The sequence below is a fragment of the Zingiber officinale genome, chromosome 4A (genome assembly GCF_018446385.1).
Source record: "Zingiber officinale cultivar Zhangliang chromosome 4A, Zo_v1.1, whole genome shotgun sequence".
NCBI lineage: Eukaryota > Viridiplantae > Streptophyta > Magnoliopsida > Zingiberales > Zingiberaceae > Zingiber > Zingiber officinale.
Window position 1 is genome coordinate 88398076 of NC_055992.1, and position 24682 is coordinate 88422757.

The window sequence follows — 24682 nt, forward strand, 5'->3', positions numbered from 1 at the left end:
GCACCACACGGCCGTGTAGCATTTCCAGAGAGCAGGAGGGCCTTGGCCGTGTGCACCACACGGCCGTGCAGCATTGGCAGAGAAGGAACTGGACATGGCCGTGTGGATCTCACACGGCCGTGTCGAGGGGCCGTGTGGCGCCCGATTCCCTCCTCTATTTAAACCCATCTTCATGAATTGAAAGGGGATCTCTCCCCCTTTGGGAGAAAGCAAGATTTGGTGGTTTCCTCCCAATCTTGGGAGGATTTCTGGGCGATTCAAGGGGAGATCTCGACGATTTCGACTCCGGAGCGAGGATTGGATCCGAAGACAAGGCTTCTTCGTAGATAAGTTTTCTCTTTCCCCCTCTTCTTGTTTTCTTGGATTGGGGATTCAAGGAATGCTTGTAATCTCTATTTCTTCGGGTTTTCTTCCTCGATTCATGGAGTAGATCTTGTATTCTAGGATTAAGGGAGTATTTGTATGATGGATTGATGTAATCTCTTATGGATTTGCCATTTTCTTGTTTCAATGACATTATCTTGCTTGTATCAATTAGATCTTGAATGATTGATGGTGATTTGTGCTTAATTCTCATTCTTGATTGATTGTTTGGATTTCTTATGGACTTTGTAAAGATAAACTCTCACTCGATCATCCGAGGGATCCACGTGACAGGTGCAAGCCCGTGTAAGGACGTTTGAGAGATAATCTTGAAGAGGAAATAGGGATATTCAAGAGAGTAGGATGGATTTTATGATTAGCTTCTTGTATCTTGATAGATTAATGAGTCGTGGGCTTCTACGTTGATATCCGAGGAAGGCATAGTAATAGGTGCACTTCTGTGTAAGGACAACATAGGTTTATGTCTAATTAATCCTATTTAGATACATTTCTCAGTCCTTAGCCGGTTGTCTATTGCAAGAGGGAATCGGCAACTTTCTACATGTTTGGCAATTGAGGGATAAGAATTGGTGAACCATTTACATTCAAGAAATCTTACAAAGAAACTGAAACTCCTAGAATCTCCCTTTATCATAACCCAAAACACTAGACTCTTGTTTGTTGATCTTTAAGACTAGATTTGTTTACCTTTACTCTACTTTTGAAATGATTGGATAGTTGTTTAGCTAATTCGCATTGAGGCATTTCTAGTGCTTATTCCAGTCCCTGTGGATACGATAATCTTTTATATTACTTGCGACATTTCCGTACACTTGCGGAGCGTAACAAGTTTTTGGCGCCGTTGCCGGGGACTGCGCTATAACATTAGGAATTATCAATTGAGTTAGACTAAACATAACATTTGTTTTCCTTTCATATTGCATAGTTGTAACTAATCATTAGATTTCTGTTTTTTTTACTTACTTGTATAACTTTCTCTTCTTGTTAATTCTTTTTGCACAAACTCAATTCTGCATTTTTGATTCTTCTATTTTTCTTTTTGTGTCGAATTGCTATCTGCTATCTTGTTCTTGTGTATGCGAAGATCTAACTTTGCAGGGGAATTCTTTCCTTTTGACCCTGAGATTGACAGAACTTTCCATAAAAGAAGAATTCTGCAAAGGCAAATTGAAGAACAGGAACATTTGAACATGGCAAATAGACCACTCAAGGACTATGCAGCACCCTATGCAAGAGGTTTCCGATCTAGTATTTCAAGACCTTCAGTGGAGGCTAATAACTTTGAGATCAAACCCGCAATCATATCTATGGTGCAGCAGAACCAATTTGGTGGAGGACCTCATGAAGACCCCAATCAACATTTAGAGGTCTTTTATGAAATATGTGGGACCATGAAAATGAATGGAGTTCCTTCAGATGCAGTTAGATTACTGTTATTTGGGTTTTCTCTAAGAGATAGGGCAAAGCAATGGCTGAATTCTTTGGCCCCTAATAGCATCACCACTTGGGAGCAGTGCGAGCAACAGTTTCTTGATAAGTTCTACCCACCAAGCAAAACAGCTCATATGAGGAATTTAATTGCAAGCTTCAAGCAAACTGACTCAGAATCTCTTTTTGAAGCATGGGATAGATATAATAGTATGCTCAGACAATGCCCACATCATGGGTTGGAAAGATGGTTAGTGTTGCACACTTTTTATAATGGTATCAATTATCATACCAAAGTGTCCCTTGATTCAGCTGCTGGAGGGGCACTTATGAATAAAAGCTTAGATGAAGCCGAAGAAATCATTGAGAGTGTAGCACAAAATCATCATCAATGGGCAAATGAAAGAAGTGGTGGCTACTCCTCTGTAAACCCAACAATTAAAGCATCAGGGAAGTTTGATGTAGATGCAGTCACTCTTTTGTCTGCAAAATTGGATGCTCTTACAAAGAAATTTGAGAATATGGGAACTAGTGCTAATATGGTCAATGCTATTAGTACATCTTGTGAAGTATGTGGGAGTTCAGAGCATTCAAGTGACTCATGTCCATTAGGAGCTATCACTGCACAAATCAATCAACTTGAACAATGCGATGCAATCATGAGCTACAATCAAAGGCAGAACAACCCATACTCAAATACTTATAACCCTGGATGGAAGAGTCATCCAAATTTTTCTTACAGAAACAATCAAGATCAAGGACCATCTATGGGGGCAAGACCAAATTTTCAAGCTGGGCAACAAAATTTTCAACATCTATCTTCTCAAGGCTTACCAAAGTCAAATGTTGAAAAGATGCTTGAAGAAATTATCTCAAATCAGAATGAAATGAAGCAAGATTTAGCAAAGCTCATTCAGAGAATGGATAATTCTGAAAAGCATCAAAAGATCCAGGATAGTCAAATTGCCCAACTAGCTTCCTCATCATCCAGAGCACCAGGTCAACTTCCAGGAAAACCTGATGTGAATCCTATGGAGCATTGCAATAGGATTGAGCTTAGGAGCGGACGGACCTTGGGAGACTCCCAAGTGACTGCTTCAAAAGGGAAACAAAAAGAAGAAGAGCTCTCTCCTCCTATATCAAATCAGATTCAAGCTAATGAGGAGAGTACCATTGAGGTTGAAGAGACTCTTCCAATGAACCATCAGAGTAAAGCTGTCCCTTTTCCTCAGAGACTTACAATGCTCAAGAAGGATGAAGAATTTGGCAAGTTTCTAGAAAAAGTTAAGGAAATATGTGTAGAGGTACCTCTTATTGATGCTATTTTACAAATGCCTAGATTTGCCAAATTCCTGAAGGATCTCATGTCAAATAAGAGAAGAAGAGGAGAGGTCGAGACCATTGCACTTAGTGAGGAATGTAGTGCTATTTTTGAGAAGAACACTTCTCCAAAACTGAAGGACCCAGGGAGCTTTTATATTCCTTGCAACATAGGGAAAGAATTTTTTGAAAAAGCTTTTTGTGACTTGGGGGCGAGTGTTAGCCTCATTCCCTATTCAATTTGTAATAAATTAGGTCTCAAAAACATTAAACTAACTACTATGGCACTTCAACTTGCTGATCATTCCTGCAGGTACCCTTTGGGTATTATAGAAGATGTGCCAGTAGAGGGAATGTTATTCCCACAGATTTTGTCGTGTTGGACATGGAAGAGGACCCTAGGATTCCTATCATATTAGGAAGACCTTTCCTTGCTACAGCTGGAGCTATAATTGATGTCAAAAACCATAAGCTTTCTTTGGTAATTGGTAAGGAAAAGTTGGAATATGATTTATCTAATATTTCTAACCATGTCTCGTCTCTTTTAAATGCTTGTAGCAGGACAAGCATTTATAAACTTGAGGAATGGAATTTCCATCCTCATGGAAGGCCACCAAATGAAGGAGACATCGTGGTGGAGGATGTTGGGAGAAGATCTCCCAACAAAAACGAAAAGTATGTCTGTCCTCCAAGGGCGAGGAAAAGGAGCGAATGATTAAGTTTGGTCGAGCTAAAGACCTTAAACAAGCGCTTCTTGGGAGGCAACCCAAGGGTTCTTTAGTTAGTTTTGATTTGTATTGTAATTTCTTTTGGTTTGATGCATTCTTTTGATTCTGTTTTCAGGTTAGGTGCAAAATAGAGTCGGGCCGTGTGCTATACACGGCCAGGCAAAGGTTGCAGAGAAGGGAAGTGTTTGGGCCGTGTCATCCAGACACGGCCGTGTGGGATCTCCCCAGGGGAAAAAGGTATAGGCCGTGTCATAGACACGGCCGTGCAAAGAATTCCGAGAGGAAAGATGGAGAGGTCGTGTCCCAGACACGGCCGTGCGAGGAATCCAGAGAAGGAAGAGGGGGAGGCCGTGTGGATCTACACGGCCCGTGCAAAGAATCCCGAGAGGAAAGATGGGGAGGCCGTGTAGATCTACACGGCCCGTGTAGGAGAACTATTAAAGTCTACCTCCTACCTCACACGGCCAGATCTTGGCCGTGTTCCGCACACCCCCAACTCTCCAAAACATAACTTTCTCTCCCATTCTCTTAAAAACTCCTCTCTAATCTCTCAAGATCTCTTAGATCCGATTCTCCTCCTCTCTAAGACTTGGACTTTTTGTTCTCTTAACCTAAGATCTTTTGTTCTTTGAGTTCCACAACTCTAGACAATTCTTCCCCTATCTAAACTCATCAAGATGTCCAATATTTTGAAGAGATTACGCAAAGGAGGTGGTGGATCCAGTGGAGACAAGGAGAAGGAGCCATCAAGGGACAAAGGAAAACAACCAGTGAAGGGCAAAGGTAAAAGAACTTCACGCAACGAAGGTAATGACAATGAATTCAATATTGTGTTTAGAAATGATGATCAAGTAACTAGATTCGCAATTCTTGTCAATAGAAAGATTGTGTGTACTAGATATATGGACCCAACTGTTCTTGATATGCTTGGAATTAGGGAAGATGTAGATTTGATGATTGGGTTTTTGGATTGGAGTGATATTATGTACACACATTTGCCTACATATCCTCGTCTTGTTTTGGAATTTTTAAGTTCATTGGATGTCCATTTTACAAATGAAGATGATTATTTTGGAAAAATCTCTTTTAGATTAATGAATCAAGAATTTCTATGGCCATTTAGTGACTTTAATTCTTGTTTTGGAATAACCACCGGTAGCCCTCGTAGGTTTGATCCAAGGTTTAATTGGAATCATTTTTGGAATGCAATAACTGGGTTAGATCAACCTTATGAGCCTTCAAGAGCTAAGGCCTCCCATATGCAAAACCCCATCTTTAGGTATCTACATAGAGTCATGAGTAAAACTATGTTTGGTAGGGGAGAGAGTGATGGGGTGGTTAAGAAGATAGAGCTTTATGCTTTATGGGCTATGCTTTATAAGGTTGAATTTGACTCTGGTTTTCATTTTGTTCAAACCTTATTGAGATCAGCTAGGGCATCATCGGGATCAATTGTTTTTGGTGGTTTGATTACCCGAATAGGTTGTAATTTAAATCTTGATGTTGATAGGTTGGAAATAATTCATGGTAATGACATGATTGACATTGATACATGTCTTGCTATGAAAATGATCGTTCGGGATGAGAATGGTTTCGCGTTTCCTAGGAGGAATGGTTCTCCTTTACCCCTTCCTTTTCTTGAACGAACTACTATTCGTAACCGGGCTAATTGGGTAATTTTTGAGTTAGATTTTGAGGATAACCCTTCTATACCTGGAGACACTGAGCCACATAATGAACCCTCGTCATCTGGACATACGCAGCCTTCTAGTTTTATGGAGCCTGCTAGGCATTCTTTTGCATATGGCACGGGATCTTCTAGGTTTGATTTTTCAGATTTTCGTACGTCTCTAGAATCACTTCATGAGAAGCAAGATTCCCAACGGAAAATGTTGGAGGGGCGCTTCTCTTTATCTGATGATCAGTTTAGGGAGGTACAAAATCATTTTCAGTTTACGAGGAATTTTCAAGGTCAAGTGGCTGAGTTTGTGCAGGATTATGATACTGATCAGGCTAGGATGAGAGATTTTATGCAGAGTATGACGCTTACTAGCCAACAAGTTGATGCTTTATATGAGTATCATAGATCCTTGGGTGAGATTCCAGGTTTTCCTAGTTTTCCTATTGGACAACCACGCCGTAGACCTCCTTTCCCTCGTCCACCTCCACCTCCTCCACCATACTGATTTCATCGGGACGATGAAAAGTTTAAGTCTGGGGGGGTGTCATGTATGGTTTAGTTTGGTTTTCAGTTTTTAGTTTTTGATTAGTTTTTCATGTTGGTTCTTATTTTCTTTGCTTGTTGCTTTATTTTGCTTGTTTTTGAAATAATCATGGCAAAAAAATAAAAAATCTTGAGAACATCAAATCTTCACTTATATGCTTTCTTGGATTCAAGTGAAATGTTAGCACGATTATTGTCTCGATTCATGATGTTCGCATGATGCTACTAGTAAACTTTGTGTAGTTCTTTTTTCTATCTTGGGAAGCATTAATAAGCTAAGAATCTTATGGTGATGAGTTTTAGTTTTGGTTCAACCTTAAGGATTTTATCTTCACTACACTTGTGCTTGATGCTTGAATAGTTGATGTCATTGAAATAGTCATGATTCATCTTGTTTGCTTAGTACTTGGTTTCCATGGTGATTTCTCAACTTTCATTTTGGTTACTGGATGAGGCTCAAATCATTAAAGCTCATTTGGAAAAATCAAAATATCCCAACATGTGTGCTAAAAGTACATTTGTGAATAAGTTTTTCACAATGCAAACACTTATAAAAAAAAAAAACAATAAGGGATATAAAAAATAGTTGTCATGAGTGGAATCTAGCAAGTCACCCCTTTGAGACCGAGTTAGGAAATGACTGTTTAGCTTCTCTTGAGATTGAGCACACCTTTGAGACCTTGGATTAGTTGAGAAATATGAACCAAGTGAATGGTAAGTAAGTGCCTATCACTACTTGTCTTTCACTGGAAACATTAGGAATTCAAATTTGATGACGACTTGACTAAGACATGGATTGAAACTTGAAGGGTGTTGAGTTACTTTTACATTGCGCACAAGATTCTTATGCTTGAACCATACTTTACTTGTTTCAATGATCATGCTTGTTAATGAAACTTTTTGATAGAATTAGGAAAGTGCACTGGGTTTTATGAATGTGTTGTAGAACATATGAATTTAGACTGCAGCATTTTGCTTGAGGACAAGCAAAGGTTTAAGTCTGGGGGTGTGATGTGCGTAGATTATATACTCTTTTATGCATGTTTTTACGCACATTTACATACTTTGAGCATGCTTGATCTATGCATTTTTATACTTCCAGCTTTCCTTTTAGCATATTTACTCTTTTGATTCGTAGATCTGCTTTTTGTGCATTTTCTGTACACAGGAGTCGATTTGGTGAAGAATCTACATCTTTGGGCATGCGTTGGAGGAAACGAAGGGAGAAAGCACCAGGCCGTGTACCTCACACGGCCCTGCACTGGTATGGAGCTAGGGCCGTGTGGAGTTTGGCACCAACAGAAGAGGAAGATGACATGGCCGTGTGAGCCAACCAGAGCAGAAGCCTTACAGGGCCGTGTGGATCTACACGGCCGTGTGAGATTTCCAGAGACCAAGCAGGCTGCGGCCGTGTGCACCACACGGCCGTGTAGCATTTCCAGAGACTAAGCAGGCTGTGGCCGTGTGCACCACACAGTCGTGTAGCATTTCCAGAGAGCAGGAGGGCCTTGGCCGTGTGCACCACACGGCCGTGCAGCATTGGCAGAGAAGGAACTGGACATGGCCGTGTGGATCTCACACGGCCGTGTCGAGGGGCCGTGTGGCGCCCGATTCCCTCCTCTATTTAAACCCATCTTCATGAATTGAAAGGGGATCTCTCCCCCTTTGGGAGAAAGCAAGATTTGGTGGTTTCCTCCCATTCTTGGGAGGATTTCTGGGCGATTCAAGGGGAGATCTCGACGATTCCGGCTCCGGAGCGAGGATTGGATCCGAAGACAAGGCTTCTTCATAGATAAGTTTTCTTTTTTCCCCTCTTCTTGTTTTCTTGGATTGGGGATTCAAGGAATGCTTGTAATCTATATTTCTTCGGGTTTTCTTCCTCGATTCATGGAGTAGATCTTGTATTCTAGGATTAAGGGAGTATTTGTATGATGGATTGATGTAATCTCTTATGGATTTGCCATTTTCTTGTTTCAATGACATTATCTTGCTTGTATCAATTAGATCTTGAATGATTGATGGTGATTTGTGCTTAATTCTCATTCTTGATTGATTGTTTGGATTTCTTATGGACTTTGTAAAGATAAACTCTCACTCGATCATCCGAGGGATCCACGTGACAGGTGCAAGCCCGTGTAAGGACGTTTGAGAGATAATCTTGAAGAGGAAATAGGGATATTCAAGAGAGTAGGATGGATTTTATGATTAGCTTCTTGTATCTTGATAGATTAATGAGTCGTGGGCTTCTACGTTGATATCCGAGGAAGGCATAGTAATAGGTGCACTTCTGTGTAAGGACAACATAGGTTTATGTCTAATTAATCCTATTTAGATACATTTCTCAGTCCTTAGCCGGTTGTCTATTGCAAGAGGGAACCGGCAACTTTCTACATGTTTGGCAATTGAGGGATAAGAATTGGTGAACCATTTACATTCAAGAAATCTTACAAAGAAACCGAAACTCCTAGAATCTCCCTTTATCATAACCCAAAACACTAGACTCTTGTTTGTTGATCTTTAAGACTAGATTTGTTTACCTTTACTCTGCTTTTGAAATGATTGGATAGTTGTTTAGCTAATTCGCATTGAGGCATTTCTAGTGCTTATTCCAGTCCCTGTGGATACGATAATCTTTTATATTACTTGCGACATTTCCGTACACTTGCGGAGCGTAACAATAAGTCCAGAGATTTTCTACCTCCCCCTAGACTTAACATAACATTCTTGTCCCCCTTTGATCACATAAAAAATGGAGTTCTGTTTAACAAGTCTAAGGTAAATTCTAACTAGAAAATTAAGTGTTTGTAAAAATTTCTAAATTTTCTAAGTTTAAAAAAAAATGGTGCAACGGAATAGAATCTTTTAAGTTTGAAAAAATTACATAAGAAAAAGGAATTCTAAGGCAAATTGCAACAGAAAAAATTTTCTAACTTAAAAGAAATTTCGAAGTGTTTGAAAACATAATTTTTAAGTTTCAAACATAATTTTCAATTTAAGTTTCAAACATGATTCAAAATTTTCTTTAGAAGAAATTTTTATAGGTAAAAAAAAAAATTAAGGCTATATATATATTTTTTTTTTATTTGCAACAGAAATATTTTCTAAAAAATTTCTAAGATTTTTGAAACCACGAGTATTTTTGAAAATATTTTCTAACATAAATTGAATAACCCTTTAAGCATTATGAAATTTAAATTAATACTTTTTCAGTTAGTCTATTAAACTTTTCATTCCAATACTTGGCTTCGAGGCAGTGGCGAGGCACTAGGCCTTCTTGGTTATTGGAGCAACAATGACTTTCTAGACAAAGCCGCATAATGAAATTAAATGTTTAATTTCCTTGCTGAAAATGTTAAGTCTAATTTTCATTTTTAAATTAAGTAAGTTTTTGGAACCCAATAGAGGTTCTTTCCTACAGGGTTAATTAAATATTTTCTAAGTATATAGGCTTTTGATATTTTTCTAATTTGACTTTGGTGAAACTTATAGTACCAGTTTAGTCCTCTATAATTTCGAAAAATAGAAATATTTAAACAGGTAGAGTTTTCCAATTTTTCTATTTCTTCTTTTAATTTTTCATTTTCAAGTTTTATTTTATCGAAATCTTCTATACGACATGATTTTACTAAAGTTCTTTTTATTTCTAAGTTTTCATTTTTTAAATTGAGTATTTTTACTTTTTAATTTGTACATAGACTTAGTCATACCCTTAATACCGAAATAAAGCTGATCAGGAGGTAAGAGGCATACCTCACTTACCATATCAGACTTGAAGCCTGACTCTCCCCCTGCTTTGTTGCATTCATCTGAGGTAGCTCCCCCTTCATCGATGTTGGGTTCCGATGTACTTTGCCCTTCATAGCTAGTCATCAATGCTAGTCCGGCATATTCTTGTACTTCGGATTCAGATGATGAAGTGTCGTCCCAAGTGGCTTTCAGAATCTTGTGCTTCTTGGTTATCTTGACTTTGTCCTTCTTTAGTTCTGGGCAGTCTTCTCTTAAGTGTCCTTCCTTTTGACACTGGTAGCAACGCACCTTTCTTCTATTTCTTGGATTCTTTTTATTCTGCATTTCTTTAAATTTATTAGATCTAAAAAACTTTTTAAAATTTCTTACTATATACACTTCTTGATCCTCTTCTGAGTCTGACTCGGGTTCATCCTTCTTGGTTGCGTTTAGTGTGATCATCTGGCTTGATTCCTTTGTTGTCCCTGCACACCTGGTTTCATGTAATTCAAGAGTAGAAAACAATTCTTCTAAAGTACTTACCTCCAGGTCTTTTGAAATGTAGTAGGCGTCGATGATTGATGTCCATTCTGGAGTCCTGGGAAACGCGTTGAGTGTGTAGCGTATGGTGTCCCGGTTTGTTACCGTTTCACCGAGGTTCTCAAGACCAGTAATCAATTCTTTTACCTTCGCGTGTAGATCAACTACCTTCTCACCTTTCTCCAGACGGATGTTTGTCAATCTGTTCCGAAGGATGTCTCTTCTTGCTAGCTTCGCTTCGGATGTTCCTTCGTAGAACTCCAAGAACTTCTCCCAGAGTTCTTTGGTCGATGAGTAGCTTCCGATGCGGTTGACTTCCTGAGGCGGCAACACGCTGAGCAGGTGATATTCCACACGATTGTTTGCTACGGAATCATTCTGTTCCTTCTTCGTCCAAAGGCTCTCTTCTTTTTCTTCTCCATTCTGATTCGTCGGAGCTACAAAACCATACTTTATAATTAACCGAATTTCAAAATCAATTTTTAGGAATACCTCCATACGACGCTTCCAGTGTGCGAAGTCCCCCTCGAATTTTGGTGGAACGATGCTTGGTTTGGCCATCTCGTTGCTTCGATCGGTGGTTAGTCCTCCTGAAGCGCCTTGCTCTGATACCACTTGTTAGTCCCTTCATAGGCTGGCAAGAGGAGAGAGGTGAATTGCCCTGAAAAAATAAAACTGACCTTTCTCGGATTTTCAACTAATTAACAAAACTTGTAATTAAAAAAAAATAGAGACTAATTAAAAGCAGTCAGACACAGATGGTTTACTTGGTTTGCAATCAGATGATTGCTAATCTAAGGAAAAGATGAAGCGCACTATCTGATGATCTCCTCTGGGTGGAGTAGCCTCTTACAGCGTTAACAGCGCAAAAGAATACTAAAGCATAGAGAAAATGGATTACACATTCATTGAATAATCTGTGCAAACCAGTGCTATGTTTATAGCACTGGTCGAGGCGCCCCGAAGGGTTCCGGGTGTCCTGGGGGAATAAAACTTTATCCCCCAACGTTCAGTCAGCATCCACATCATCGTGGATGATTTTTGGGTTCCGGGCGCTCGGACCACTTTAAGTGCCCAGGGCGCCCGGAATCATTCAGGGCGCCCGGAATCATTCCGGGCACCCGGACCATTTAAGTCAACCCTGTTGACTTTTTGTGGTCCGGTTCCTCCGCTTCGGTTTAGCACGTCTCGATCCGGATCTTCAACTCCGGCTCCGCTAGCTTGGGTGATCTCGACCATCCAGAATAGGGCTCACCCGAACCCAAGTTTCGGCCTTCTCCTCGAGCAGCCTTCCTCTCCGATTTCTCATCCCTCGAACGTCGCATACGTTCTTCTCGTCCACCGGTGTACTCTTCCGCGGCACCTAGTCCCTCGAACACACCGAGCCCGTCGGCTCTCTCCCCGTGTCGTCCTTCTCGCTAGCCGCGTCTTCCGCTCGACTTCCTGTGTTCCTAAGCTCCTGCACACTTAGACACAAGGGTTAGACAAAACATTACCTAACTTAACTTGTTTGATCACATCAAAACACCTTGGGGTTCCAACACTTATTACTATTTTAGCTTAAAAATTCATCCACACTTCAAAATATGAAAGCCAAAAGTTTCGCCTCATTTCACTACCAAAATCAATAGACCCATAATCCAAGTCTCTAAAAGGATAAATAATATCAATGTCATAGGCTACAAATTATGTAACAATATGAAGTAAACACTATAAATTACTATGTGCATCTCTTGTCTCGAACTGTAGACATTTTGAAACAAGTTCCACTAGCTTTGTAGTATCCTCATTAGCATATGGCCCATCTAGGGATGAATCCATTATCATCAACATGCTCTTTCCTCTTATCAAATTTAGTGTCTGACAAGAGACAACAAAAATTTAGTTTGGTCATAATCAAATAGTATTAGACTAGTAAACAGTAAATTTTCAGACAATCAAATATATTAGGAAAACAACTTGAGATTTATTTCTAAACATAAGCATTAAGAAATACAAATAAAATTGAACTAATTGCAATGTGCACAAAGAGCTACTAAGATACAAAGATAAAATAGACCACTGTCATTGAGAAAAAGTTGGTAAGACAATAGTAAACATATAAATATCAGAATGTAAAATGAAATGCACCAATGAAGATTCAATGGTAAGATAGATTTAAGCCTAAAAGAATAACGCAAAATAGTATTTACAATAATCTATCAGAAGCATATCTAATTAGAAGTAAAGAATTTCAAATGCAACAAGCTAACAAATTTAATGACGCTAATCGAATCGAATTGGATGGAGTTAATAGGAATTAAGCATGAGTAGGAGCATAGCATAAGAGAATAAAAATAATTGACCTTGCTTATTTGCTTTTGTCTCCCTCTCACGGTCTTACCTTTTCCCTTGATTTTGTAACCGCACAAAACATTAAACACACAACATTTCAAAAGCAAGAGAACTAATGCCGCAAGCAAGAGTAGTGAGCCAGCAAAGTTGATCGAAAACAAAAACTAGATAGATCGAACAGAATTACATAAACTTACCTATCGTAGGCCATGTAAAAGATGAGCACCCTTGAAGAGTGGGAGCTTAGTACCGATGACGAGCGAGGGCCGGAAGTGAAAAACGATCCCCACCGCCCCACGCTCGAGGCAACGGCATGGAAGAAGTGAAAGGGGAGAAGGAGGTTGGCAGAGGAGAAGACTAAAGGGGGAAGGGAAGGGCGGGCCAGGGATGACGGAAAGGGTGAAGCCAGCGAAGCCCTCAAGGACAGCGTCTGATCTGACAAAAAGTATCTCGATGAGTCGGCATCGGGTTGCTCACGACAAAATTAGGGTGGAACTAGAATTTTGGGCCCCTCTCAAAAATGGGCCTGAGGCGAGCACCTCCTAGGCCTCACCTAAGGTTCAGGCCTGTGTCCTTTCATTGGACAAATTAGAAAACATGCACACTATCAATTGGAGAATGTGCCCACGTCTCAAGAGAAGTGTACACATCACACACCAGGACACTATATAAAGGGGGTCCATACACCGACGAAAGTATGTGTTATTCACTATTCACTATTCACGCCTATGTCTACTGTTACTCTATCTTTTTCCTCTTTTCAGTGACTGACTTGAGCGTCGGAGGGCTAATGCCGGGACCCCTTTTCTGACTCAGCACTGATGTTTCTTATGTTGTAGAGTGAAGCGGAGTCTACATCTAGCCAACATGATAGTCACATCATCAGCTTACCATCTCCATGATTTTTTGACACGATCACTCGATGTACTTAATTTTGCATGGCGTACATGTAAAATTGCATTTTTTTTTTTTTTTTGCATGACTCGATATTTGGTTTTGTTTTTATTTTTAGAAAAAAGAGCTTAGCTTTTTCTTTATCTTATAAAATGATTTTTAAATATTCTCTATTTTTTATAATAATATCTTCTTTTCTAAAAAAATAAATATAAAAATTATCAACCAAATAAGATTTTTCATTTTCTCAAAAAATAAAAATAGTAAATGGTCAACCAAACAACATTTTTCATTTTCTTCATCTCTCTTCTTATTATATCCTCATCCTGAAAATTATTTTTTTAAAATACGTGAATATTTTGATTCAAAAGAAAAAAAGATAATGTCATATAAATCATCTCTTATTTTATTTCAGAAAATCAACATAATTGAGCAGAATTAACTTCAATGAAGTTGCAATCATCTAATTCAGTCCTTATCAAACAACACACTTCACATTCCATAATTCGGGAACCAAATTCAGCATGAATTCAATGAATTGAATCACCAAAAGTTTTAGAATTCCAGAATCCAAATTCCAGTTCAAGTTTATCTTGAGGGTTGCATGTACCTTGCATCAATAAGAAACCTAAACAAAATTTATGAAACACAAAAAGCCCCTTACACTCAACTTACAACACTTTCTGCAGTCTTAGTGTCATTGTGTTTTCTTTTCCTCTTGTTAACTGAAACAACCTGGCATTCCTCGATTTCAGAATTTCAGCAATGTTAACACATCAGCTAGAAAGCCTCTTGAATAGGATTAATCCCTGTAACTTATGAATTCAAACATCAAATGCAACTAAATCTTGAATTCTGTTTTTTTTTAACTTCAGTTTCAGAATCTAGATTCAAGGGAATTTCAGGGTTTGTCAATCAAGAATTCAGCTCAGAGAAAGGTCTCATGTAGCACTAAAATGATAGGAGATCAAATTCAAACTGTTGGTGGCCATAAAATGCACTAGAAATTGGCACACTGCAATTTAAATCTAATTCACAATTCAACTTCTCACCAAATTCAGTTATCACCCTGAAATCTCATATTTAAGATAATTTTCAGCTTTTCTTTGCTGCAGTTGGCACTTGTTATCTGAACATCTTATTTCCTACGTAAAGAACCAAAATAAAGTTCAATAACTCCAACAGCAGCCCCCTGCATTCCTTTTCAAAATCCTGAATTTCAGCACTTAAGTTTCAGATTCTAGATTTCCCAAAGTTTCATAATTCTGATCACTAAAAATTAAGAAGAACATAATGCCAAATGACAATTAGAGATCTTAGGCTCAACTTGAAATTTCCAATGATCAGAGCTTGTAAAGAAAAGTTGGCACACAACATATCGAAACTGATATACTAATTGCAAAAATCTTCCTTGCTAGTTTCCTTTCTTTCTTTTTACAGCCTTTACCTAGTTGCAACACTCTAGGAGCTACATGTTTTAAGTTTCCTGAATTTAGTTTTAGAAATAAGCTTTTTGAATGTGAGTTTCAGAATTCTGATTCTAGAACCCGTGGAAGGAAGAGGGAACCAACTAGCACTAGATTGGTAAGAGTTTCAATTGAAGTTGTTTCTGATTATGAAGCCTATATGGTATGATGGCTAGCACATGTGAAAATGAGGCTATAATGCAGTTTCAAATTACTTGTAGGCGACACTTATCTTCTGCATTTCTTGATGCTGCATTCATACTACATCAACAAGAGCCAAAACGAGGCTTAAACAATACCAATCAGCAACCCTTGAATTACAACCTGCTGTGGGCAATTATTTCCAGCACATCTGAAATCATCAACTTTGATAAATTCCTACACAACAACTAAAATTCTCTTTCAGGTTCATGGCTACTCCACACCAGCTGAGAATGATGTGGCTCCGAACAAATGCAGAATTACAGCAGTGAATTTCAGTTTTTGGACTCAAATTCAAAAACCACTTCTGGAAATACAGCAACAACATCAATTTAGAAAGTTAAGGATTTGAATTTAGCAACTTCTTTAGCTTTCAGCAATCCCTGAAACTTTCCTGTTTCTTGGAAACCTTTTCCAGCAACAAGATCTTGCATCATTCCATCAGCTTTTGACAAACCTTCCAACTCTTGTACAGATTTTTTTTTAGTTTTTGAGATAATAATGGTTGTGGACATTTTTCAGCAGCATCATCCAAGGCTAACAGCCACACCAGGACTTGAAAATGCTCTCAAATTGTCCTACTAAACTGATGTGACATTCAATTAACTAACTAGCTGGATTCCACAAACTTAGTACAAATCCAAAATAAGAAATCTCAATGAGAATTTTGCCTTAAAAACCCTCCAACAAATTGACTCTTGAATTGATCTCCCATTTCAAAATTTCCAATCAATTTGCAGTGTGGAACCTCCATGAACTCAAACATATGCCTCTCTTTCTCTCACTCTTAAAATTTTAACATTCTAACTCATAAAGACATCAACCAAAATTCTCAATGAAAGAATAGCAAAACAAAGGTGGAAGATAAAATTTGTTGAGTGAGTTATTCAATTAAAATGTAAAAGGAAAAGAAATCAAAGAATAAGCAAAGAGATATCCTTCATCATATTCGTTCACATATATGATATTGTAATTTTGAAAAGATTAGGAATGTAGTAGTCCTCTCTAGGTAATTTGACAATCAAACTCAATTAATCCAAATATAATTTATCATAACACTAACCAATAGTATGCAAGTAGAGCATTCAATCATGTCCAATGACCTAAAACTTTGGTCAAACTTAAAAACTTTTCCCATTCTCAAAATATTACTAGAAAATACACAAGGAGATATTTATTCAAAATCAAATGGAATATAGACCTAACAAGACACAAAGTATGAAACAAAAATATAAAAGCAAAGTGCGAAAGTAAAGAAAAGTAGGCAGTAAAAAGGGGGAAAAAACTCCCTTTTATTCCTAGCGGTTGCAAACGATTCAAAAGTAAGATTCATGCCGGTAGTACAGTGGTTTGAGTGGATGAGAGAGTTATACTTGTGTGATCAGTATCATGATGCACTGCTCCCTCCTTCATTGTCTCCGCATTGGTTCCTCTAGATGGTTGGAGACGGTTAACGTGCATAATCCAAGATAGAGGTGGAATACTAAGAATTGACGTAACAATCTCTCCTTCCACCACTTACTTCTTGAAAGTTCAACTTGGAGGTTGAAGGCATTTCAATTATAAGAAATCAAAAACAACATGAAGTAGCCGAAGAACCCGATCACCCTCTTCTCCATCCCTACGTGGTTTGACGCCCTACTTGCTCGTCTAATTAGGGACACCCCTAGTAAGGAGGTTTCTCAACCTTCGCATGTTTGGAAATCATTCATTTAAAAAAAAAAAAAATAGACTCTATTCAATTTTGATGTCTGATTTGGAGGGAGACATGTAATGTATCCTAGGAAACTTGTTCGGATAAAACATCTCCTATGCAACTTCGTACGAATTGGGGCATAATCAGGATTCATAACTATTTAGGTTGACCGTGGATTATAACTGATCCTATCGGGAAGCTGAGAAGACGGACCCGCCGGAACGACGTGTTTGGAAGGTTGACCGCATCTCTATGACCCGGCTGAAGAGCTGTCTCCTGTGTTGGCCGAGTCGTCAGAAATCCTCCGGTCAACCGTACCTGCAGCCAGCGACCAGGTTACCTCGGTGCTCGAGGTGAATCCCACGAATACATAAGCAGTCGAATAAATAGTGGCACAATGAAATAAGCAACGAGTATGAGAACATACCCTGGCCCCGGGGGGCGCCCTCGGATGGCTGATGAGCTGATCACGGTGGTGATCGAGTCGTCGCGGCCCTGACGGATGGATGAGTGTGAGTCAGCGGAGGAACAGGATCTAGGAGCAGCGATGTGGAATCCGGTGTACCCTGTATCCACAAAGCGGCATGAAGCCAGAATATGTCCCGGCTCACAGGCCGGAATACAATACGCACTGACGGCTCATAGGCCGGCTGGTAAAACGTCTCACCATCATAGTGGTAATACAAAGAGCAGAACATCACGGCTCGATGGCCGGAAAACACAACAGATGTCCGGAAATATAGCGGTGGGCCGAATCTACGCCAAAAGTAGGGGAGACAACAAATGTACAGTCGTCGAAGTCGGCTGTAGAACCACTGGAAGAGGCGGCAGCGGACCCTGTAAGCGGCGGTGGCCGCTGTAGGAGGCGCCAGACACAAGAAAAGGCGGCTATGGCCGCAGAGAGCGATGTCGACCGCTGGGGGCGTCGGTGGCGGCTACAGGAGGCCGCGGTTGTGCTCCTGGGTGAGACTAGCGTGTAGAAGGGAGAGAGAGGAGAAGGAAAGCAACGCCCGGAGCGACTGTGTGCGTGAGGTGGCGGCGCAACTCGTGAGGAAGCCACCAGCGGCGGGCTATGCACGCTGTGATAGAGACGGTGAAAACAGTGGCGGCCGGCGATGGAGTCGGTGAGCAGCAGGAGAGGAGGAGGAAGAAGGAGGACTGTGACCGGCAACCGACGCTAGAGGATGGCGGCCAAGGAGGGAGCAGAGGTGGCGACGGTGACAACGAACCCTGCGAGCTTCCCCCTTTCTCTCCTTGACGGCGACCTTTTTCCCCTACCAAGAAAACCCCCCTGCCTCCTTCGTTTTGTCCCCGCCGCCTCCCAAGGAACCCGACCCCTTTTCAAGAGTGAACAGTGCTTCCACTTATACCAAACCTAATTCATGTCCAATGTCTGAAATGCCCTTCCCTCTTATCTCTTTACCGTATCACAAGCCTCCCCTTCAAGTCTAGTCGAAGGAGGCGCAAGTCCGACTAACTAGACCAAGTCCAAAATAGAATCGCTGCTGTTAGAGTGTATACTGAAAACCTAAGCTTTTGTAAACATTTATTTTGAATAAAGAAACACATTTGGTCAAATTATCTACATTTATTTGTAGTTGTTCAATTAATTTATATTGTAGATAACATAGTATGTGGTGTCACATACAGAAGATGATGTTATCAGTACCTTATAAATTATAAACAGCAGCTCACGACCAAAATGGAAAGGAACAAACCATTGAAGGTCATAGTGTAATTAGGAATTAGTTTATCTTAACTATATAATTACACTAGTACACTTAGAGTGTATTGAGTAGGACCATTAGAGGTCGTTTCTTTTATACTGACTTTATAAAGGAACAAAGACCTCAGTTATTATGGAAGTGTGTGCTCTTAATCCTAATATAATAACAAGCACATATATTTGATATTTATTTCTTTAATTTATCAATGGGTGAGATTTAGTTCGATAAATCAATAAGCCCGATAAGTTGAGAAATGATATCACTAATAGTGTGTGTTGTTGATTATAGAAGGAAAATGTGTCCTAGTGATCTAGGTTGATAATATCCCCAAGAAGAGCTCATAAGGATTGTCATGTTAAACCCTGCAGGTGGACTTAGTCCGACATAACGATAAGGTTGAGTGGTACTATTCTTGGACTAAGATATTAATTAAATGAGTTGTCAGTAACTCACTTAATTAGTGGGCATTCGACATTTTAAACACAGGGAGACTAACACACTCATAATAAGAAGGAGCCCAAAAATATAATTTGGGATTGGTGCGGTAGTTCAATAATAGTTCTCTAGTGGAATGAATTATTATTGATAAAATTAAGTTGTGTGTTCGGGGCGAACACGGGATGCTTAATTTTATTGGGAGACCAAAACAAATTCCTCCTCTCGGTCCCTATCGTAGCCTCTTATTTATAGAGTACTATACCCACCTATACCCACCTTCATACCCATGATGTAGGGGCCGGCCAAGCTAGCTTGTGGATCAAGCTAGGGTCGGCCAAGCCTTGGTTCATGGGTGGCCGGCCCTAGCTTGAACCCAAGCTTAGGTGGCCGGCCCCCATTAAATTAAAAAGAATTTTTATTTTAAATTTTTTTATGTGAAAGATATAATTTATTGGAGAGATTAAAAATTAAAATATCTCTTTTAAAAGGATCTACAAAAGATTAAAGAAAGAGATTAGATCTTTTTCCTTATTTGTAGATTGGAAAGATTTTATTTTTCTTTTTTGTAAATTATTCACATGTTGAAAAATTAAAATTTAGAAATTTCTTTTTATCAACCATAAAGGGATTTTAAAGGGAAATTTTATTTTTTTTAAAATTTCCGAAGACAAATAAGGAATTTTAATTGTTGATTGAAATTGTCTTGTTTACTCTTATTGATGTGGTCGGCCATGACATGAAGGTTTAGGAAATTTTTGTTTAATTTTTCTTAATTAATTCATGTCAAGGAAAGTTAAGGAAATTTTATTGTAATTAAATTTCCTTATTTGCCAAAGCTAAGGATTATAAAAGAGGGGGTTTTGGGAGCCTTCAAGGAAAACAACCTCTATTATTTTCTCCCTCTTTTCTTCCTTGGTGTGACCGGCCTCATCCTTTCTCTTCTCTCCATCCTTGTGGCCAAAACTTCCTTCATCTTGGAGATCAAGTGATGGCCGGTTTCTAGCTTGGAGAAGGAGGAGAGAAAGCTTTCATCCCTTAGAGTATTGGTGGTGGTTTCTCTTCTTCCTTGGAGGTGCACTTGATTTGGCCGAACCTTGCAAGGAGGAGAAGAAGGTGCTTTGGTGGTTTCTCATCTCGGAAGACCGTTGCCCACACAACGTTCGAGGTTAGAAGAGGAATACGGTAGAAGACCTAGAGGTTTTTGCTTACAAAAGAAAAGGTATACTAGTATTTAATTTCCGCATCATACTAGTTTATCTTCATGTAAAAAATACCAAATACAAGAGGCATGCGATTCTAGTATTTCGAATTTGTTTTCAATGTTGTGTTCTTTGTTTTTCTTTTCCTTATGATTTGATTGTTCTTTTCGGTTGACCTAAAGTTATTTAAGGAAATTAAATATTAGCTTTCATTAAAAGGCTTTGTCTAGGCGGTGGTGGTTGTTCCCATATCCAAGAAGGTCATGTGCCTCGCCATGCAGTCCTGGAAGCCAATTTTGGAAATTAATATTTAATGGAATTAATAACCTAGGTGATTTGGATCGAACGTGTTAAGTTCCGCAGGAGATCCAAGTCTAAACATAAAAGAACAAATAGATTAAATTTTGGATCAAACGTGTTAAGTTCCGCAGGTGATCCAAGTTTAATTTAAAAGAACACATGGTAGCTAGGAAAAGGTTCAGATCTTTGTACAAAATTTTTGTACAGTGGAACCATTAGATTTTCCGAGTAGCAACCAACAATTGGTATCAGAGCTAGGGTTTTGCCTCTGTGTATTTGGTATTAGTTTAATTATGCACATGTCATACATAATTTAGGCAGGTTAATAGTAGGATGTGCTAACTTTGTGGATGCAGGATCCAACTATTATGGCTTATAGTTTTTATGTGTGTGATTGGACCCTTGGACATGTCAAGGGCATTTATTGTGTGTGCATGATTGTATTATAAAATACAGCAGGAGCTGTATTTAGTTTTATTAGGATTTTATTTTTTGATCTAGTTACATGTACATTCCTTTTATGGAATATAGGATCGATGGATGTAAATTTTTATTTTATGTTCGATCTAGTTCACATGTACATTCCTTCGAGGAATATAGGATCAAAAAATGTAAAATTCTATTTATGTCGCGGATCGAATCTTGCAAGGCGTGGAACCTTTTGAGAACCAGAGATGCAGCGGAACAAGGAGCAAGATGGATGCGACAACTAGACCCGGTGGCAGTGGCCAAAGATGGCAGCAACTAGGGTTGGCGACACACGGAGGACAACAATAGATAAAAGTCATAATAGTTGAAAATTAGTTTTTCTATTTATTGCTTTTATATTGTACTGTGTGTGCATGTTAGTATACATGTTTAGTAGGCTAGCATAGTCAAAATTCCTCATTTTAAATAACTAAGTGGGAGAGGGATTTTAAATAAATTTCACGGTCTCCATTACTGGTTTATAAGTGATGCAACAAGCTTGCGCGTTGGCTCTTAGTGCCTTCCTCCATATTAGATGAGCTTGTTTGCGGATCACTAAATTAAACTTCTATCTTTGGATGACTATAGGAAGTTAATTAAGAGCGTGTGATCTTCTCCATCGGAAGGGGCATAATCTTATTAATGAACTTAGTGTCAAGTAATGGTACACACTTAGGCACATTTAATAGTATCCTCCCCATCGGAGTCACTGCTATTATTTGTGTGACCAAAATAAACCAACTATTAATTTTATTTGTCAAAAAGTTAGGTTGACAAGATAATAAAATTAATGGGTAAAACCCTCCTTTTACAAATGTTGAATTTGTATACGTCCACACTATCGTGCATACAAAATTCATGATGTTTTAAGGTGTTGGTTAATTTAAAATAGTATTGTTTGAGGAATCAATATTATTCTAAATTTAGAGTTTTGACCAAAAGTTATTTGTGATTCTTAGGATGACTTTCAACCCACTGGCTATCATACTAAAAGAGAACAGACTTACAGGTCCTAACTACATAGATTGGAAAAGGAACCTGGACATTGTTCTAACTACTGAAAGCTATAAGTTTGTACTGACTGAGCCTTGCCCTGATACTCCTAATGGTGAATCTACCCAAGAGGAGATTGAGTACCATAGGAAATGGGTAAAAGCAGATGAGATGGCGCGGTGTTACATTTTGGCTTCAATGTCAAATGTATTGCAACATCAACATCAAGATTTACCAACAGCCTATGATATTATGAACAATCTCAAGAAACTCTTTGGTCACCAAGATCGGGCCTCTAGGCAAGAAGCCATGAGAAAGATGATGACAGCCATCATGCAAGAGGGTACTCCTGTGAGGGATCATATCCTAAAGATGATGGCTTATCTAAATGAAATACAAATCCTTGGAGGAGAAATTGATTGGGAAACCCAGATCGATATGATCCTCCAAACGCTACCTAGAAGTTTTGAGCAATTCCGCCTGAATTACAATATGAATAAAAGGGTATATTCATTAGCGGAACTACTGACAGAACTTTAGGCAGCAGAAGTTTTGTTCCGTCATAATTCTCATATTTACTATGATGAAAATGGTTCTACTTCTAAACCGAAAGGAAAGAAAAAGAAGAAACAAGTTAGCTCAGCAAAGAAGGTGAATAATGTTGGTTGCTACTCGGAAAACCTATAGGTTCCACTGTACAAAAATTTTGTACAAAGGTATGAACCTTTTCCTAGCTACCATGTGTTCTTTTAAATTAAATTTTGGATCGCCTGCGGAACTTAACACGTTTGATCCAAAACTTAATCTATTTGTTCTTTTAGGTTTTGACTTGGATCTCCTGCGGAACTTTACACGTTCGACCCAAGTCTCCTTAAGTTATTAATTCCATTAAATATTAATTTCCATAATTGGTTCCCAGTACTGACGTGGCGAGGCACATGGCCTTCTTGGATATGGGAGCAACCACCACCGACTAGACAAAACCTTTTATAGAAAGCTAATATTTAATTTCCTAAAATAACTTTAGGTTAACCAAAGAGAACAATCAAATCACAAGGAAAAGAAAAAATAAAAGAACACAATATCGAAAAACATATTCGAAATTCTAGAACGTAAGCCTCTTGTATTTGGTATTATTTCCATAAATAACTAGCATGATGCGGAAATAAAAATTACTAGTTATACCTTGTAGAAAAACCTCTTGATCTTCTACCGTATTCCTCTTCTAACCTCGGACGTTGTGTGGGCAATGATCTACCGAGATGAGAAACCACCAACCACCTTCTTCTCCTCCAAGCAAGGTTCGGCCACAAAGGAAGAACTTCACCAAAGAAGAAAACCAAAATATTAACCAAGCTCCAAGAGATGCTAGCTTTCTCTCCTTCTTCTTCTTCTTCTCCAAGTAGTATCCGGCCACCACAAGAGCTCCAAGAAAGGGAGAGAGGTTCGGCCACCACAAGAGGAAGAGAGGGAGAGGATGGCCGGCCACACCAAGGAACAAAAGAGGGAGAGAAAATAATAGAGGTTGTATCTCATGAAGGCACCTTCACCCCTTCTTTTATATTCCTTGGCCTAGGCAAATTAGGAAATTTAATTACAATAAAATTTCCTCAATTTTCCTTGACATGAATTAATTGAGAAAAATAAAATAAAATTTCCCAATCAACTTGTGATGGCCGGCCACAATCAAAAGAGCAAATTAGGAGAGTTTCAATCAACAAATTAAAACTTCCTAATTTGTTTCCGGAAATTTTAAAAAATAAAATTTCTCTTTAAAAATCTCTTCATGGTTAATAAAAGGAAATTTCTATAATTTTAATTTTATCAACATGTGAATAATTTTTAAAGAGAAAATAAAACATCTCTCCAATCTACAAATAAGGAAAGAGATCTAATCTCTTTCTTTAATCTTTTGTAGATCTTTTACAAGAGAGATATTTTAATTTTAATTCTCTTTAAATTATATCTTCCACATAATAATAAAAATTAAAATTAAATTTCTTTTTTAATTTAATTTGGCCGGCCCCCACTAGCTTGGGTTCAAGCTATGGCCGGCCACCCAAATTCATACCTAGGCCGGCCCTAGCTTGTTCCCAAGCTAGCTTGGCCGGCCCCAATTGGGTGGGAATAGAAGGTGGGTATAGGTGAGTATAGAACTCTATAAATAAGAGGCTACGATAGGGACTGAGAGGAGGAATTGGTTTTGGTCTCCTGATAAAATTAAGCATCCCGTGTTCGCTCCGAACACACAACTTAATTTTATCAATGATAATTCATTCCACTAGAGAACTATCATTGAACTACCGCACCAATCCCAAATTACATTTTTGGGCTCCTTCTTATTATGAGTGTGTTAGTCTCCCTGTGTTTAAGATATCGAATGTCCACTAATTAAGTGAGTTACTGACAACTCATTTAATTAATATCTTAGTCCAAGAGTAGTACCACTCAACCTTATCGTCATGTCGGACTAAGTCCACCTGCAGGGTTTAACATGACAATCCTTATGAGCTCCTCTTGGGGACATTCTCAACCTAGTATCTCTAGGACACAGTTTCCTTCTATAATCAACAACACACACTATAAGTGATACCATTTCCCAACTTATCGGGCTTA

The 24682-nt window shown here is 38.8% G+C and overlaps 1 non-coding gene across 1 annotated transcript; it reads right to left on the reverse strand.

Annotated features, from left to right (window-relative positions):
* Positions 1-1947: 1947 nt before the first annotated feature.
* On the reverse strand, positions 1948-2053 carry LOC121974018. The gene has a single exon (XR_006109904.1). It is a non-coding gene; the product is annotated as a small nucleolar RNA R71 (small nucleolar RNA).
* Between the last annotated feature and the right edge of the window lie 22629 nt (positions 2054-24682).